The 16,889-nt window shown below is 51.8% G+C and overlaps 8 non-coding genes and 13 pseudogenes across 8 annotated transcripts; all 21 read right to left on the reverse strand.

Annotated features, from left to right (window-relative positions):
- Positions 1 to 1,138: 1,138 nt before the first annotated feature.
- LOC142963316 (U6 spliceosomal RNA) lies at positions 1,139 to 1,245 on the reverse strand. Its single transcript, XR_012957433.1, has one exon. It is a non-coding gene; the product is annotated as a U6 spliceosomal RNA (small nuclear RNA).
- Positions 1,246 to 1,906: 661 nt separating this feature from the next.
- Positions 1,907 to 2,013, reverse strand: LOC142963376 (U6 spliceosomal RNA). The gene has a single exon (XR_012957470.1). It is a non-coding gene; the product is annotated as a U6 spliceosomal RNA (small nuclear RNA).
- Positions 2,014 to 2,676: 663 nt separating this feature from the next.
- LOC142963319 (U6 spliceosomal RNA) lies at positions 2,677 to 2,774 on the reverse strand (annotated as a pseudogene).
- Positions 2,775 to 3,435: 661 nt separating this feature from the next.
- Positions 3,436 to 3,542, reverse strand: LOC142963377 (U6 spliceosomal RNA). Its single transcript, XR_012957471.1, has one exon. It is a non-coding gene; the product is annotated as a U6 spliceosomal RNA (small nuclear RNA).
- A 661-nt stretch (positions 3,543 to 4,203) lies between these two features.
- LOC142963379 (U6 spliceosomal RNA) lies at positions 4,204 to 4,310 on the reverse strand. The gene has a single exon (XR_012957473.1). It is a non-coding gene; the product is annotated as a U6 spliceosomal RNA (small nuclear RNA).
- A 661-nt stretch (positions 4,311 to 4,971) lies between these two features.
- LOC142963325 (U6 spliceosomal RNA) lies at positions 4,972 to 5,069 on the reverse strand (annotated as a pseudogene).
- A 661-nt stretch (positions 5,070 to 5,730) lies between these two features.
- On the reverse strand, positions 5,731 to 5,828 carry LOC142963326 (U6 spliceosomal RNA; annotated as a pseudogene).
- A 661-nt stretch (positions 5,829 to 6,489) lies between these two features.
- On the reverse strand, positions 6,490 to 6,596 carry LOC142963380 (U6 spliceosomal RNA). Its single transcript, XR_012957474.1, has one exon. It is a non-coding gene; the product is annotated as a U6 spliceosomal RNA (small nuclear RNA).
- Positions 6,597 to 7,257: 661 nt separating this feature from the next.
- Positions 7,258 to 7,355, reverse strand: LOC142963327 (U6 spliceosomal RNA; annotated as a pseudogene).
- A 661-nt stretch (positions 7,356 to 8,016) lies between these two features.
- Positions 8,017 to 8,114, reverse strand: LOC142963328 (U6 spliceosomal RNA; annotated as a pseudogene).
- Positions 8,115 to 8,775: 661 nt separating this feature from the next.
- LOC142963329 (U6 spliceosomal RNA) lies at positions 8,776 to 8,873 on the reverse strand (annotated as a pseudogene).
- Positions 8,874 to 9,534: 661 nt separating this feature from the next.
- On the reverse strand, positions 9,535 to 9,632 carry LOC142963330 (U6 spliceosomal RNA; annotated as a pseudogene).
- A 660-nt stretch (positions 9,633 to 10,292) lies between these two features.
- Positions 10,293 to 10,399, reverse strand: LOC142963381 (U6 spliceosomal RNA). Its single transcript, XR_012957475.1, has one exon. It is a non-coding gene; the product is annotated as a U6 spliceosomal RNA (small nuclear RNA).
- Positions 10,400 to 11,060: 661 nt separating this feature from the next.
- On the reverse strand, positions 11,061 to 11,158 carry LOC142963331 (U6 spliceosomal RNA; annotated as a pseudogene).
- Positions 11,159 to 11,819: 661 nt separating this feature from the next.
- On the reverse strand, positions 11,820 to 11,917 carry LOC142963332 (U6 spliceosomal RNA; annotated as a pseudogene).
- A 661-nt stretch (positions 11,918 to 12,578) lies between these two features.
- On the reverse strand, positions 12,579 to 12,685 carry LOC142963382 (U6 spliceosomal RNA). The gene has a single exon (XR_012957476.1). It is a non-coding gene; the product is annotated as a U6 spliceosomal RNA (small nuclear RNA).
- A 661-nt stretch (positions 12,686 to 13,346) lies between these two features.
- LOC142963333 (U6 spliceosomal RNA) lies at positions 13,347 to 13,444 on the reverse strand (annotated as a pseudogene).
- Positions 13,445 to 14,105: 661 nt separating this feature from the next.
- Positions 14,106 to 14,203, reverse strand: LOC142963335 (U6 spliceosomal RNA; annotated as a pseudogene).
- Positions 14,204 to 14,863: 660 nt separating this feature from the next.
- LOC142963383 (U6 spliceosomal RNA) lies at positions 14,864 to 14,970 on the reverse strand. Its single transcript, XR_012957477.1, has one exon. It is a non-coding gene; the product is annotated as a U6 spliceosomal RNA (small nuclear RNA).
- A 661-nt stretch (positions 14,971 to 15,631) lies between these two features.
- On the reverse strand, positions 15,632 to 15,729 carry LOC142963336 (U6 spliceosomal RNA; annotated as a pseudogene).
- A 661-nt stretch (positions 15,730 to 16,390) lies between these two features.
- Positions 16,391 to 16,488, reverse strand: LOC142963337 (U6 spliceosomal RNA; annotated as a pseudogene).
- Between the last annotated feature and the right edge of the window lie 401 nt (positions 16,489 to 16,889).

Below are 16,889 nucleotides of genomic sequence, written 5' to 3' on the forward strand. Positions count from 1 at the left end.
GGCCGGGGGCTGGACTTTGGCCCTAAGCAGTCCCTTCCTAAGACACACCCCCAAAACGACTGGCAAACTCTGAGAATCCCTCTGTGAAATCAGCAGTGGGATAAGCCGCACTGTGTAAAGTTGGTCATGCCAAATTTGTCTTCCTGAGCATGTGGGACAACTTTAAGCCCTTTATTGTGGGAACGACACCTTTAATCCCCTTGTTGTCCACCTGTTGCTGCCATCTTTATCTGATGGCAAACTTGTTCCATGTGCCTTTCCCGCATGGGGCTGTCAGGGAATCGTAGAGGGGTCTGCACCGTTTCCTCTCTTTCAGCATGCTCTCTTGTCAACGTGTTACTTCCTTGTGTTACCACCGTGTTGCGGCGCACCTTGCTCGGGGCAACACGGGCTGGTCAAAATGTGGAAAGGCTTCACGAATTTGCGTGTCTCTCTGTATCGATTCCAATTTATTAGATGTGCTGCCTTAGCAAGCACATTGACTCACAGGTGCCGCCGACCATTTGAACCCCCTGTTGTCGCAACCACACCTTCACAGCGGTGAGGGCCGGAGGGCCGCAATCCCTATGAACCACCACAAGAGCGAGGGGTGAGGTCTGTCCCTGGCAGATGTCAATGTGTTTGCCGGAAAATATGTTAGCCGTGAGTGCCGGCTCATTCTGTCTGACTGTTTAATCCACAAAAAGGATAAGCTCAAAAGTGTCCTGACACTTAGCGGGCCGGTGCCCAAGTTGCCTTTCTGGCCGGGGGCTGGACTTTGGCCCTAAGCAGTCCCTTCCTAAAACACACCCCCAAAACGACTGGCAAACTCTGAGAATCCCTCTGTGAAATCAGCAGTGGGATAAGCAGCACTGTGTAAAGTTGGTCATGCCAAATTTGTCTTCCTGAGCATGTGGGACAACTTTAAGCCCTTTATTGTGGGAACGACACCTTTAATCCCCTTGTTGTCCACCTGTTGCTGCCATCTTTATCTGATGGCAAACTTGTTCCATGTGCCTTTCCCGCATGGGGCTGTCAGGGAATCGTAGAGGGGTCTGCACCGTTTCCTCTCTTTCAGCATGCTCTCTTGACAACGTGTTACTTCCTTGTGTTACCACCGTGTTGCGGCGCACCTTGCTCGGGGCAACACGGGCTGGTCAAAATGTGGAAACGCTTCACGAATTTGCGTGTCATCCTTTCACAGGGGCCATGCTAATCTTCTCTGTATCGATTCCAATTTATTAGATGTGCTGCCTTAGCAAGCACATTGACTCACAGGCGCCGCCGACCATTTGAACCCCCTGTTGTCGCAACCACACCTTCACAGCGGTGAGGGCCGGAGGGCCGCAATCCCTATGAACCACCACAAGAGCGAGGGGTGAGGTCTGTCCCTGGCAGATGTCAATGTGTTTGCCGGAAAATATGTTAGCCGTGAGTGCCGGCTCATTCTGTCTGACTGTTTAATCCACAAAAAGGATAAGCTCAAAAGTGTCCTGACACTGAGCGGGCCGGTGCCCAAGTTGCCTTTCTGGCCGGGGGCTGGACTTTGGCCCTAAGCAGTCCCTTCCTAAGACACACCCCCAAAACGACTGGCAAACTCTGAGAATCCCTCTGTGAAATCAGCAGTGGGATAAGCCGCACTGTGTAAAGTTGGTCATGCCAAATTTGTCTTCCTGAGCATGTGGGACAACTTTAAGCCCTTTATTGTGGGAACGACACCTTTAATCCCCTTGTTGTCCACCTGTTGCTGCCATCTTTATCTGATGGCAAACTTGTTCCATGTGCCTTTCCCGCATGGGGCTGTCAGGGAATCGTAGAGGGGTCTGCACCGTTTCCTCTCTTTCAGCATGCTCTCTTGACAAGGTGTTACTTCCTTGTGTTACCACCGTGTTGCGGCGCACCTTGCTCGGGGCAACACGGGCTGGTCAAAATGTGGAAACGCTTCACGAATTTGCGTGTCATCCTTTCGCAGGGGCCATGCTAATCTTCTCTGTATCGATTCCAATTTATTAGATGTGCTGCCTTAGCAAGCACATTGACTCACAGGCACCGCCGACCATTTGAACCCCCTGTTGTCGCAACCACACCTTCACAGCGGTGAGGGCCGGAGGGCCGCAATCCCTATGAACCACCACAAGAGCGAGGGGTGAGGTCTGTCCCTGGCAGATGTCAATGTGTTTGCCGGAAAATATGTTAGCCGTGAGTGCCGGCTCATTCTGTCTGACTGTTTAATCCACAAAAAGGATAAACTCAAAAGTGTCCTGACACTGTGAGCGGGCCGGTGCCCAAGTTGCCTTTCTGGCCGGGGGCTGGACTTTGGCCCTAAGCAGTCCCTTCCTAAGACACACCCCCAAAACGACTGGCAAACTCTGAGAATCCCTCTGTGAAATCAGCAGTGGGATAAGCCGCACTGTGTAAAGTTGGTCATGCCAAATTTGTCTTCCTGAGCATGTGGGACAACTTTAAGCCCTTTATTGTGGGAACGACACCTTTAATCCCCTTGTTGTCCACCTGTTGCTGCCATCTTTATCTGATGGCAAACTTGTTCCATGTGCCTTTCCCGCATGGGGCTGTCAGGGAATCGTAGAGGGGTCTGCACCGTTTCCTCTCTTTCAGCATGCTCTCTTGACAACGTGTTACTTCCTTGTGTTACCACCGTGTTGCGGCGCACCTTGCTCGGGGCAACACGGGCTGGTCAAAATATGGAAACGCTTCACGAATTTGCGTGTCATCCTTCTCTGCTAATCTTCTCTGTATCGATTCCAATTTATTAGATGTGCTGCCTTAGCAAGCACATTGACTCACAGGCGCCGCCGACCATTTGAACCCCCTGTTGTCGCAACCACACCTTCACAGCGGTGAGGGCCGGAGGGCCGCAATCCCTATGAACCACCACAAGAGCGAGGGGTGAGGTCTGTCCCTGGCAGATGTCAATGTGTTTGCCGGAAAATATGTTAGCCGTGAGTGCCGGCTCATTCTGTCTGACTGTTTAATCCACAAAAAGGATAAGCTCAAAAGTGTCCTGACACTGAGCGGGCCGGTGCCCAAGTTGCCTTTCTGGCCGGGGGCTGGACTTTGGCCCTAAGCAGTCCCTTCCTAAAACACACCCCCAAAACGACTGGCAAACTCTGAGAATCCCTCTGTGAAATCAGCAGTGGGATAAGCAGCACTGTGTAAAGTTGGTCATGCCAAATTTGTCTTCCTGAGCATGTGGGACAACTTTAAGCCCTTTATTGTGGGAACGACACCTTTAATCCCCTTGTTGTCCACCTGTTGCTGCCATCTTTATCTGATGGCAAACTTGTTCCATGTGCCTTTCCCGCATGGGGCTGTCAGGGAATCGTAGAGGGGTCTGCACCGTTTCCTCTCTTTCAGCATGCTCTCTTGACAACGTGTTACTTCCTTGTGTTACCACCGTGTTGCGGCGCACCTTGCTCGGGGCAACACGGGCTGGTCAAAATGTGGAAACGCTTCACGAATTTGCGTGTCATCCTTTCGCAGGGGCCATGCTAATCTTCTCTGTATCGATTCCAATTTATTAGATGTGCTGCCTTAGCAAGCACATTGACTCACAGGCGCCGCCGACCATTTGAACCCCCTGTTGTCGCAACCACACCTTCACAGCGGTGAGGGCCGGAGGGCCGCAATCCCTATGAACCACCACAAGAGCGAGGGGTGAGGTCTGTCCCTGGCAGATGTCAATGTGTTTGCCGGAAAATATGTTAGCCGTGAGTGCCGGCTCATTCTGTCTGACTGTTTAATCCACAAAAAGGATAAGCTCAAAAGTGTCCTGACACTGAGCGGGCCGGTGCCCAAGTTGCCTTTCTGGCCGGGGGCTGGACTTTGGCCCTAAGCAGTCCCTTCCTAAAACACACCCCCAAAACGACTGGCAAACTCTGAGAATCCCTCTGTGAAATCAGCAGCGGGATAAGCAGCACTGTGTAAAGTTGGTCATGCCAAATTTGTCTTCCTGAGCATGTGGGACAACTTTAAGCCCTTTATTGTGGGAACGACACCTTTAATCCCCTTGTTGTCCACCTGTTGCTGCCATCTTTATCTGATGGCAAACTTGTTCCATGTGCCTTTCCCGCATGGGGCTGTCAGGGAATCGTAGAGGGGTCTGCACCGTTTCCTCTCTTTCAGCATGCTCTCTTGACAACGTGTTACTTCCTTGTGTTACCACCGTGTTGCGGCGCACCTTGCTCGGGGCAACACGGGCTGGTCAAAATGTGGAAACGCTTCACGAATTTGCGTGTCATCCTTTCGCAGGGGCCATGCTAATCTTCTCTGTATCGATTCCAATTTATTAGATGTGCTGCCTTAGCAAGCACATTGACTCACAGGCGCCGCCGACCATTTGAACCCCCTGTTGTCGCAACCACACCTTCACAGCGGTGAGGGCCGGAGGGCCGCAATCCCTATGAACCACCACAAGAGCGAGGGGTGAGGTCTGTCCCTGGCAGATGTCAATGTGTTTGCCGGAAAATATGTTAGCCGTGAGTGCCGGCTCATTCTGTCTGACTGTTTAATCCACAAAAAGGATAAGCTCAAAAGTGTCCTGACACTGAGCGGGCCGGTGCCCAAGTTGCCTTTCTGGCCGGGGGCTGGACTTTGGCCCTAAGCAGTCCCTTCCTAAAACACACCCCCAAAACGACTGGCAAACTCTGAGAATCCCTCTGTGAAATCAGCAGTGGGATAAGCAGCACTGTGTAAAGTTGGTCATGCCAAATTTGTCTTCCTGAGCATGTGGGACAACTTTAAGCCCTTTATTGTGGGAACGACACCTTTAATCCCCTTGTTGTCCACCTGTTGCTGCCATCTTTATCTGATGGCAAACTTGTTCCATGTGCCTTTCCCGCATGGGGCTGTCAGGGAATCGTAGAGGGGTCTGCACCGTTTCCTCTCTTTCAGCATGCTCTCTTGACAACGTGTTACTTCCTTGTGTTACCACCGTGTTGCGGCGCACCTTGCTCGGGGCAACACGGGCTGGTCAAAATGTGGAAACGCTTCACGAATTTGCGTGTCATCCTTCTCTGCTAATCTTCTCTGTATCGATTCCAATTTATTAGATGTGCTGCCTTAGCAAGCACATTGACTCACAGGCGCCGCCGACCATTTGAACCCCCTGTTGTCGCAACCACACCTTCACAGCGGTGAGGGCCGGAGGGCCGCAATCCCTATGAACCACCACAAGAGCGAGGGGTGAGGTCTGTCCCTGGCAGATGTCAATGTGTTTGCCGGAAAATATGTTAGCCGTGAGTGCCGGCTCATTCTGTCTGACTGTTTAATCCACAAAAAGGATAAGCTCAAAAGTGTCCTGACACTGAGCGGGCCGGTGCCCAAGTTGCCTTTCTGGCCGGGGGCTGGACTTTGGCCCTAAGCAGTCCCTTCCTAAAACACACCCCCAAAACGACTGGCAAACTCTGAGAATCCCTCTGTGAAATCAGCAGTGGGATAAGCAGCACTGTGTAAAGTTGGTCATGCCAAATTTGTCTTCCTGAGCATGTGGGACAACTTTAAGCCCTTTATTGTGGGAACGACACCTTTAATCCCCTTGTTGTCCACCTGTTGCTGCCATCTTTATCTGATGGCAAACTTGTTCCATGTGCCTTTCCCGCATGGGGCTGTCAGGGAATCGTAGAGGGGTCTGCACCGTTTCCTCTCTTTCAGCATGCTCTCTTGACAACGTGTTACTTCCTTGTGTTACCACCGTGTTGCGGCGCACCTTGCTCGGGGCAACACGGGCTGGTCAAAATGTGGAAACGCTTCACGAATTTGCGTGTCATCCTTCTCTGCTAATCTTCTCTGTATCGATTCCAATTTATTAGATGTGCTGCCTTAGCAAGCACATTGACTCACAGGCGCCGCCGACCATTTGAACCCCCTGTTGTCGCAACCACACCTTCACAGCGGTGAGGGCCGGAGGGCCGCAATCCCTATGAACCACCACAAGAGCGAGGGGTGAGGTCTGTCCCTGGCAGATGTCAATGTGTTTGCCGGAAAATATGTTAGCCGTGAGTGCCGGCTCATTCTGTCTGACTGTTTAATCCACAAAAAGGATAAGCTCAAAAGTGTCCTGACACTGAGCGGGCCGGTGCCCAAGTTGCCTTTCTGGCCGGGGGCTGGACTTTGGCCCTAAGCAGTCCCTTCCTAAAACACACCCCCAAAACGACTGGCAAACTCTGAGAATCCCTCTGTGAAATCAGCAGTGGGATAAGCAGCACTGTGTAAAGTTGGTCATGCCAAATTTGTCTTCCTGAGCATGTGGGACAACTTTAAGCCCTTTATTGTGGGAACGACACCTTTAATCCCCTTGTTGTCCACCTGTTGCTGCCATCTTTATCTGATGGCAAACTTGTTCCATGTGCCTTTCCCGCATGGGGCTGTCAGGGAATCGTAGAGGGGTCTGCACCGTTTCCTCTCTTTCAGCATGCTCTCTTGACAACGTGTTACTTCCTTGTGTTACCACCGTGTTGCGGCGCACCTTGCTCGGGGCAACACGGGCTGGTCAAAATGTGGAAACGCTTCACGAATTTGCGTGTCATCCTTTCGCAGGGGCCATGCTAATCTTCTCTGTATCGATTCCAATTTATTAGATGTGCTGCCTTAGCAAGCACATTGACTCACAGGCGCCGCCGACCATTTGAACCCCCTGTTGTCGCAACCACACCTTCACAGCGGTGAGGGCCGGAGGGCCGCAATCCCTATGAACCACCACAAGAGCGAGGGGTGAGGTCTGTCCCTGGCAGATGTCAATGTGTTTGCCGGAAAATATGTTAGCCGTGAGTGCCGGCTCATTCTGTCTGACTGTTTAATCCACAAAAAGGATAAGCTCAAAAGTGTCCTGACACTGAGCGGGCCGGTGCCCAAGTTGCCTTTCTGGCCGGGGGCTGGACTTTGGCCCTAAGCAGTCCCTTCCTAAAACACACCCCCAAAACGACTGGCAAACTCTGAGAATCCCTCTGTGAAATCAGCAGTGGGATAAGCAGCACTGTGTAAAGTTGGTCATGCCAAATTTGTCTTCCTGAGCATGTGGGACAACTTTAAGCCCTTTATTGTGGGAACGACACCTTTAATCCCCTTGTTGTCCACCTGTTGCTGCCATCTTTATCTGATGGCAAACTTGTTCCATGTGCCTTTCCCGCATGGGGCTGTCAGGGAATCGTAGAGGGGTCTGCACCGTTTCCTCTCTTTCAGCATGCTCTCTTGACAACGTGTTACTTCCTTGTGTTACCACCGTGTTGCGGCGCACCTTGCTCGGGGCAACACGGGCTGGTCAAAATGTGGAAACGCTTCACGAATTTGCGTGTCATCCTTCTCTGCTAATCTTCTCTGTATCGATTCCAATTTATTAGATGTGCTGCCTTAGCAAGCACATTGACTCACAGGCGCCGCCGACCATTTGAACCCCCTGTTGTCGCAACCACACCTTCACAGCGGTGAGGGCCGGAGGGCCGCAATCCCTATGAACCACCACAAGAGCGAGGGGTGAGGTCTGTCCCTGGCAGATGTCAATGTGTTTGCCGGAAAATATGTTAGCCGTGAGTGCCGGCTCATTCTGTCTGACTGTTTAATCCACAAAAAGGATAAGCTCAAAAGTGTCCTGACACTGAGCGGGCCGGTGCCCAAGTTGCCTTTCTGGCCGGGGGCTGGACTTTGGCCCTAAGCAGTCCCTTCCTAAAACACACCCCCAAAACGACTGGCAAACTCTGAGAATCCCTCTGTGAAATCAGCAGTGGGATAAGCAGCACTGTGTAAAGTTGGTCATGCCAAATTTGTCTTCCTGAGCATGTGGGACAACTTTAAGCCCTTTATTGTGGGAACGACACCTTTAATCCCCTTGTTGTCCACCTGTTGCTGCCATCTTTATCTGATGGCAAACTTGTTCCATGTGCCTTTCCCGCATGGGGCTGTCAGGGAATCGTAGAGGGGTCTGCACCGTTTCCTCTCTTTCAGCATGCTCTCTTGACAACGTGTTACTTCCTTGTGTTACCACCGTGTTGCGGCGCACCTTGCTCGGGGCAACACGGGCTGGTCAAAATGTGGAAACGCTTCACGAATTTGCGTGTCATCCTTCTCTGCTAATCTTCTCTGTATCGATTCCAATTTATTAGATGTGCTGCCTTAGCAAGCACATTGACTCACAGGCGCCGCCGACCATTTGAACCCCCTGTTGTCGCAACCACACCTTCACAGCGGTGAGGGCCGGAGGGCCGCAATCCCTATGAACCACCACAAGAGCGAGGGGTGAGGTCTGTCCCTGGCAGATGTCAATGTGTTTGCCGGAAAATATGTTAGCCGTGAGTGCCGGCTCATTCTGTCTGACTGTTTAATCCACAAAAAGGATAAGCTCAAAAGTGTCCTGACACTGAGCGGGCCGGTGCCCAAGTTGCCTTTCTGGCCGGGGGCTGGACTTTGGCCCTAAGCAGTCCCTTCCTAAAACACACCCCCAAAACGACTGGCAAACTCTGAGAATCCCTCTGTGAAATCAGCAGTGGGATAAGCAGCACTGTGTAAAGTTGGTCATGCCAAATTTGTCTTCCTGAGCATGTGGGACAACTTTAAGCCCTTTATTGTGGGAACGACACCTTTAATCCCCTTGTTGTCCACCTGTTGCTGCCATCTTTATCTGATGGCAAACTTGTTCCATGTGCCTTTCCCGCATGGGGCTGTCAGGGAATCGTAGAGGGGTCTGCACCGTTTCCTCTCTTTCAGCATGCTCTCTTGACAACGTGTTACTTCCTTGTGTTACCACCGTGTTGCGGCGCACCTTGCTCGGGGCAACACGGGCTGGTCAAAATGTGGAAACGCTTCACGAATTTGCGTGTCATCCTTCTCTGCTAATCTTCTCTGTATCGATTCCAATTTATTAGATGTGCTGCCTTAGCAAGCACATTGACTCACAGGCGCCGCCGACCATTTGAACCCCCTGTTGTCGCAACCACACCTTCACAGCGGTGAGGGCCGGAGGGCCGCAATCCCTATGAACCACCACAAGAGCGAGGGGTGAGGTCTGTCCCTGGCAGATGTCAATGTGTTTGCCGGAAAATATGTTAGCCGTGAGTGCCGGCTCATTCTGTCTGACTGTTTAATCCACAAAAAGGATAAGCTCAAAAGTGTCCTGACACTGAGCGGGCCGGTGCCCAAGTTGCCTTTCTGGCCGGGGGCTGGACTTTGGCCCTAAGCAGTCCCTTCCTAAAACACACCCCCAAAACGACTGGCAAACTCTGAGAATCCCTCTGTGAAATCAGCAGTGGGATAAGCAGCACTGTGTAAAGTTGGTCATGCCAAATTTGTCTTCCTGAGCATGTGGGACAACTTTAAGCCCTTTATTGTGGGAACGACACCTTTAATCCCCTTGTTGTCCACCTGTTGCTGCCATCTTTATCTGATGGCAAACTTGTTCCATGTGCCTTTCCCGCATGGGGCTGTCAGGGAATCGTAGAGGGGTCTGCACCGTTTCCTCTCTTTCAGCATGCTCTCTTGACAACGTGTTACTTCCTTGTGTTACCACCGTGTTGCGGCGCACCTTGCTCGGGGCAACACGGGCTGGTCAAAATGTGGAAACGCTTCACGAATTTGCGTGTCATCCTTCTCTGCTAATCTTCTCTGTATCGATTCCAATTTATTAGATGTGCTGCCTTAGCAAGCACATTGACTCACAGGCGCCGCCGACCATTTGAACCCCCTGTTGTCGCAACCACACCTTCACAGCGGTGAGGGCCGGAGGGCCGCAATCCCTATGAACCACCACAAGAGCGAGGGGTGAGGTCTGTCCCTGGCAGATGTCAATGTGTTTGCCGGAAAATATGTTAGCCGTGAGTGCCGGCTCATTCTGTCTGACTGTTTAATCCACAAAAAGGATAAACTCAAAAGTGTCCTGACACTGAGCGGGCCGGTGCCCAAGTTGCCTTTCTGGCCGGGGGCTGGACTTTGGCCCTAAGCAGTCCCTTCCTAAAACACACCCCCAAAACGACTGGCAAACTCTGAGAATCCCTCTGTGAAATCAGCAGTGGGATAAGCAGCACTGTGTAAAGTTGGTCATGCCAAATTTGTCTTCCTGAGCATGTGGGACAACTTTAAGCCCTTTATTGTGGGAACGACACCTTTAATCCCCTTGTTGTCCACCTGTTGCTGCCATCTTTATCTGATGGCAAACTTGTTCCATGTGCCTTTCCCGCTGGGGCTGTCAGGGAATCGTAGAGGGGTCTGCACCGTTTCCTCTCTTTCAGCATGCTCTCTTGACAACGTGTTACTTCCTTGTGTTACCACCGTGTTGCGGCGCACCTTGCTCGGCGCAACACGGGCTGGTCAAAATGTGGAAACGCTTCACGAATTTGCGTGTCATCCTTTCGCAGGGGCCATGCTAATCTTCTCTGTATCGATTCCAATTTATTAGATGTGCTGCCTTAGCAAGCACATTGACTCACAGGCGCCGCCGACCATTTGAACCCCCTGTTGTCGCAACCACACCTTCACAGCGGTGAGGGCCGGAGGGCCGCAATCCCTATGAACCACCACAAGAGCGAGGGGTGAGGTCTGTCCCTGGCAGATGTCAATGTGTTTGCCGGAAAATATGTTAGCCGTGAGTGCCGGCTCATTCTGTCTGACTGTTTAATCCACAAAAAGGATAAGCTCAAAAGTGTCCTGACACTGAGCGGGCCGGTGCCCAAGTTGCCTTTCTGGCCGGGGGCTGGACTTTGGCCCTAAGCAGTCCCTTCCTAAAACACACCCCCAAAACGACTGGCAAACTCTGAGAATCCCTCTGTGAAATCAGCAGTGGGATAAGCAGCACTGTGTAAAGTTGGTCATGCCAAATTTGTCTTCCTGAGCATGTGGGACAACTTTAAGCCCTTTATTGTGGGAACGACACCTTTAATCCCCTTGTTGTCCACCTGTTGCTGCCATCTTTATCTGATGGCAAACTTGTTCCATGTGCCTTTCCCGCATGGGGCTGTCAGGGAATCGTAGAGGGGTCTGCACCGTTTCCTCTCTTTCAGCATGCTCTCTTGACAACGTGTTACTTCCTTGTGTTACCACCGTGTTGCGGCGCACCTTGCTCGGGGCAACACGGGCTGGTCAAAATGTGGAAACGCTTCACGAATTTGCGTGTCATCCTTCTCTGCTAATCTTCTCTGTATCGATTCCAATTTATTAGATGTGCTGCCTTAGCAAGCACATTGACTCACAGGCGCCGCCGACCATTTGAACCCCCTGTTGTCGCAACCACACCTTCACAGCGGTGAGGGCCGGAGGGCCGCAATCCCTATGAACCACCACAAGAGCGAGGGGTGAGGTCTGTCCCTGGCAGATGTCAATGTGTTTGCCGGAAAATATGTTAGCCGTGAGTGCCGGCTCATTCTGTCTGACTGTTTAATCCACAAAAAGGATAAGCTCAAAAGTGTCCTGACACTGAGCGGGCCGGTGCCCAAGTTGCCTTTCTGGCCGGGGGCTGGACTTTGGCCCTAAGCAGTCCCTTCCTAAAACACACCCCCAAAACGACTGGCAAACTCTGAGAATCCCTCTGTGAAATCAGCAGTGGGATAAGCAGCACTGTGTAAAGTTGGTCATGCCAAATTTGTCTTCCTGAGCATGTGGGACAACTTTAAGCCCTTTATTGTGGGAACGACACCTTTAATCCCCTTGTTGTCCACCTGTTGCTGCCATCTTTATCTGATGGCAAACTTGTTCCATGTGCCTTTCCCGCATGGGGCTGTCAGGGAATCGTAGAGGGGTCTGCACCGTTTCCTCTCTTTCAGCATGCTCTCTTGACAACGTGTTACTTCCTTGTGTTACCACCGTGTTGCGGCGCACCTTGCTCGGGGCAACACGGGCTGGTCAAAATGTGGAAACGCTTCACGAATTTGCGTGTCATCCTTCTCTGCTAATCTTCTCTGTATCGATTCCAATTTATTAGATGTGCTGCCTTAGCAAGCACATTGACTCACAGGCGCCGCCGACCATTTGAACCCCCTGTTGTCGCAACCACACCTTCACAGCGGTGAGGGCCGGAGGGCCGCAATCCCTATGAACCACCACAAGAGCGAGGGGTGAGGTCTGTCCCTGGCAGATGTCAATGTGTTTGCCGGAAAATATGTTAGCCGTGAGTGCCGGCTCATTCTGTCTGACTGTTTAATCCACAAAAAGGATAAGCTCAAAAGTGTCCTGACACTGAGCGGGCCGGTGCCCAAGTTGCCTTTCTGGCCGGGGGCTGGACTTTGGCCCTAAGCAGTCCCTTCCTAAAACACACCCCCAAAACGACTGGCAAACTCTGAGAATCCCTCTGTGAAATCAGCAGTGGGATAAGCAGCACTGTGTAAAGTTGGTCATGCCAAATTTGTCTTCCTGAGCATGTGGGACAACTTTAAGCCCTTTATTGTGGGAACGACACCTTTAATCCCCTTGTTGTCCACCTGTTGCTGCCATCTTTATCTGATGGCAAACTTGTTCCATGTGCCTTTCCCGCATGGGGCTGTCAGGGAATCGTAGAGGGGTCTGCACCGTTTCCTCTCTTTCAGCATGCTCTCTTGACAACGTGTTACTTCCTTGTGTTACCACCGTGTTGCGGCGCACCTTGCTCGGGGCAACACGGGCTGGTCAAAATGTGGAAACGCTTCACGAATTTGCGTGTCATCCTTTCGCAGGGGCCATGCTAATCTTCTCTGTATCGATTCCAATTTATTAGATGTGCTGCCTTAGCAAGCACATTGACTCACAGGCGCCGCCGACCATTTGAACCCCCTGTTGTCGCAACCACACCTTCACAGCGGTGAGGGCCGGAGGGCCGCAATCCCTATGAACCACCACAAGAGCGAGGGGTGAGGTCTGTCCCTGGCAGATGTCAATGTGTTTGCCGGAAAATATGTTAGCCGTGAGTGCCGGCTCATTCTGTCTGACTGTTTAATCCACAAAAAGGATAAGCTCAAAAGTGTCCTGACACTGAGCGGGCCGGTGCCCAAGTTGCCTTTCTGGCCGGGGGCTGGACTTTGGCCCTAAGCAGTCCCTTCCTAAAACACACCCCCAAAACGACTGGCAAACTCTGAGAATCCCTCTGTGAAATCAGCAGTGGGATAAGCAGCACTGTGTAAAGTTGGTCATGCCAAATTTGTCTTCCTGAGCATGTGGGACAACTTTAAGCCCTTTATTGTGGGAACGACACCTTTAATCCCCTTGTTGTCCACCTGTTGCTGCCATCTTTATCTGATGGCAAACTTGTTCCATGTGCCTTTCCCGCATGGGGCTGTCAGGGAATCGTAGAGGGGTCTGCACCGTTTCCTCTCTTTCAGCATGCTCTCTTGACAACGTGTTACTTCCTTGTGTTACCACCGTGTTGCGGCGCACCTTGCTCGGGGCAACACGGGCTGGTCAAAATGTGGAAACGCTTCACGAATTTGCGTGTCATCCTTCTCTGCTAATCTTCTCTGTATCGATTCCAATTTATTAGATGTGCTGCCTTAGCAAGCACATTGACTCACAGGCGCCGCCGACCATTTGAACCCCCTGTTGTCGCAACCACACCTTCACAGCGGTGAGGGCCGGAGGGCCGCAATCCCTATGAACCACCACAAGAGCGAGGGGTGAGGTCTGTCCCTGGCAGATGTCAATGTGTTTGCCGGAAAATATGTTAGCCGTGAGTGCCGGCTCATTCTGTCTGACTGTTTAATCCACAAAAAGGATAAGCTCAAAAGTGTCCTGACACTGAGCGGGCCGGTGCCCAAGTTGCCTTTCTGGCCGGGGGCTGGACTTTGGCCCTAAGCAGTCCCTTCCTAAAACACACCCCCAAAACGACTGGCAAACTCTGAGAATCCCTCTGTGAAATCAGCAGTGGGATAAGCAGCACTGTGTAAAGTTGGTCATGCCAAATTTGTCTTCCTGAGCATGTGGGACAACTTTAAGCCCTTTATTGTGGGAACGACACCTTTAATCCCCTTGTTGTCCACCTGTTGCTGCCATCTTTATCTGATGGCAAACTTGTTCCATGTGCCTTTCCCGCATGGGGCTGTCAGGGAATCGTAGAGGGGTCTGCACCGTTTCCTCTCTTTCAGCATGCTCTCTTGACAACGTGTTACTTCCTTGTGTTACCACCGTGTTGCGGCGCACCTTGCTCGGGGCAACACGGGCTGGTCAAAATGTGGAAACGCTTCACGAATTTGCGTGTCATCCTTCTCTGCTAATCTTCTCTGTATCGATTCCAATTTATTAGATGTGCTGCCTTAGCAAGCACATTGACTCACAGGCGCCGCCGACCATTTGAACCCCCTGTTGTCGCAACCACACCTTCACAGCGGTGAGGGCCGGAGGGCCGCAATCCCTATGAACCACCACAAGAGCGAGGGGTGAGGTCTGTCCCTGGCAGATGTCAATGTGTTTGCCGGAAAATATGTTAGCCGTGAGTGCCGGCTCATTCTGTCTGACTGTTTAATCCACAAAAAGGATAAACTCAAAAGTGTCCTGACACTGAGCGGGCCGGTGCCCAAGTTGCCTTTCTGGCCGGGGGCTGGACTTTGGCCCTAAGCAGTCCCTTCCTAAAACACACCCCCAAAACGACTGGCAAACTCTGAGAATCCCTCTGTGAAATCAGCAGTGGGATAAGCAGCACTGTGTAAAGTTGGTCATGCCAAATTTGTCTTCCTGAGCATGTGGGACAACTTTAAGCCCTTTATTGTGGGAACGACACCTTTAATCCCCTTGTTGTCCACCTGTTGCTGCCATCTTTATCTGATGGCAAACTTGTTCCATGTGCCTTTCCCGCTGGGGCTGTCAGGGAATCGTAGAGGGGTCTGCACCGTTTCCTCTCTTTCAGCATGCTCTCTTGACAACGTGTTACTTCCTTGTGTTACCACCGTGTTGCGGCGCACCTTGCTCGGCGCAACACGGGCTGGTCAAAATGTGGAAACGCTTCACGAATTTGCGTGTCATCCTTTCGCAGGGGCCATGCTAATCTTCTCTGTATCGATTCCAATTTATTAGATGTGCTGCCTTAGCAAGCACATTGACTCACAGGCGCCGCCGACCATTTGAACCCCCTGTTGTCGCAACCACACCTTCACAGCGGTGAGGGCCGGAGGGCCGCAATCCCTATGAACCACCACAAGAGCGAGGGGTGAGGTCTGTCCCTGGCAGATGTCAATGTGTTTGCCGGAAAATATGTTAGCCGTGAGTGCCGGCTCATTCTGTCTGACTGTTTAATCCACAAAAAGGATAAGCTCAAAAGTGTCCTGACACTGAGCGGGCCGGTGCCCAAGTTGCCTTTCTGGCCGGGGGCTGGACTTTGGCCCTAAGCAGTCCCTTCCTAAAACACACCCCCAAAACGACTGGCAAACTCTGAGAATCCCTCTGTGAAATCAGCAGTGGGATAAGCAGCACTGTGTAAAGTTGGTCATGCCAAATTTGTCTTCCTGAGCATGTGGGACAACTTTAAGCCCTTTATTGTGGGAACGACACCTTTAATCCCCTTGTTGTCCACCTGTTGCTGCCATCTTTATCTGATGGCAAACTTGTTCCATGTGCCTTTCCCGCATGGGGCTGTCAGGGAATCGTAGAGGGGTCTGCACCGTTTCCTCTCTTTCAGCATGCTCTCTTGACAACGTGTTACTTCCTTGTGTTACCACCGTGTTGCGGCGCACCTTGCTCGGGGCAACACGGGCTGGTCAAAATGTGGAAACGCTTCACGAATTTGCGTGTCATCCTTCTCTGCTAATCTTCTCTGTATCGATTCCAATTTATTAGATGTGCTGCCTTAGCAAGCACATTGACTCACAGGCGCCGCCGACCATTTGAACCCCCTGTTGTCGCAACCACACCTTCACAGCGGTGAGGGCCGGAGGGCCGCAATCCCTATGAACCACCACAAGAGCGAGGGGTGAGGTCTGTCCCTGGCAGATGTCAATGTGTTTGCCGGAAAATATGTTAGCCGTGAGTGCCGGCTCATTCTGTCTGACTGTTTAATCCACAAAAAGGATAAGCTCAAAAGTGTCCTGACACTGAGCGGGCCGGTGCCCAAGTTGCCTTTCTGGCCGGGGGCTGGACTTTGGCCCTAAGCAGTCCCTTCCTAAAACACACCCCCAAAACGACTGGCAAACTCTGAGAATCCCTCTGTGAAATCAGCAGTGGGATAAGCAGCACTGTGTAAAGTTGGTCATGCCAAATTTGTCTTCCTGAGCATGTGGGACAACTTTAAGCCCTTTATTGTGGGAACGACACCTTTAATCCCCTTGTTGTCCACCTGTTGCTGCCATCTTTATCTGATGGCAAACTTGTTCCATGTGCCTTTCCCGCATGGGGCTGTCAGGGAATCGTAGAGGGGTCTGCACCGTTTCCTCTCTTTCAGCATGCTCTCTTGACAACGTGTTACTTCCTTGTGTTACCACCGTGTTGCGGCGCACCTTGCTCGGGGCAACACGGGCTGGTCAAAATGTGGAAACGCTTCACGAATTTGCGTGTCATCCTTCTCTGCTAATCTTCTCTGTATCGATTCCAATTTATTAGATGTGCTGCCTTAGCAAGCACATTGACTCACAGGCGCCGCCGACCATTTGAACCCCCTGTTGTCGCAACCACACCTTCACAGCGGTGAGGGCCGGAGGGCCGCAATCCCTATGAACCACCACAAGAGCGAGGGGTGAGGTCTGTCCCTGGCAGATGTCAATGTGTTTGCCGGAAAATATGTTAGCCGTGAGTGCCGGCTCATTCTGTCTGACTGTTTAATCCACAAAAAGGATAAGCTCAAAAGTGTCCTGACACTGAGCGGGCCGGTGCCCAAGTTGCCTTTCTGGCCGGGGGCTGGACTTTGGCCCTAAGCAGTCCCTTCCTAAAACACACCCCCAAAACGACTGGCAAACTCTGAGAATCCCTCTGTGAAATCAGCAGTGGGATAAGCAGCACTGTGTAAAGTTGGTCATGCCAAATTT

This window comes from Anarhichas minor, unplaced genomic scaffold (assembly GCF_050575085.1).
Source record: "Anarhichas minor isolate MPS153535 unplaced genomic scaffold, ASM5057508v1 ptg000028l, whole genome shotgun sequence".
Lineage (NCBI taxonomy): Eukaryota > Metazoa > Chordata > Actinopteri > Perciformes > Anarhichadidae > Anarhichas > Anarhichas minor.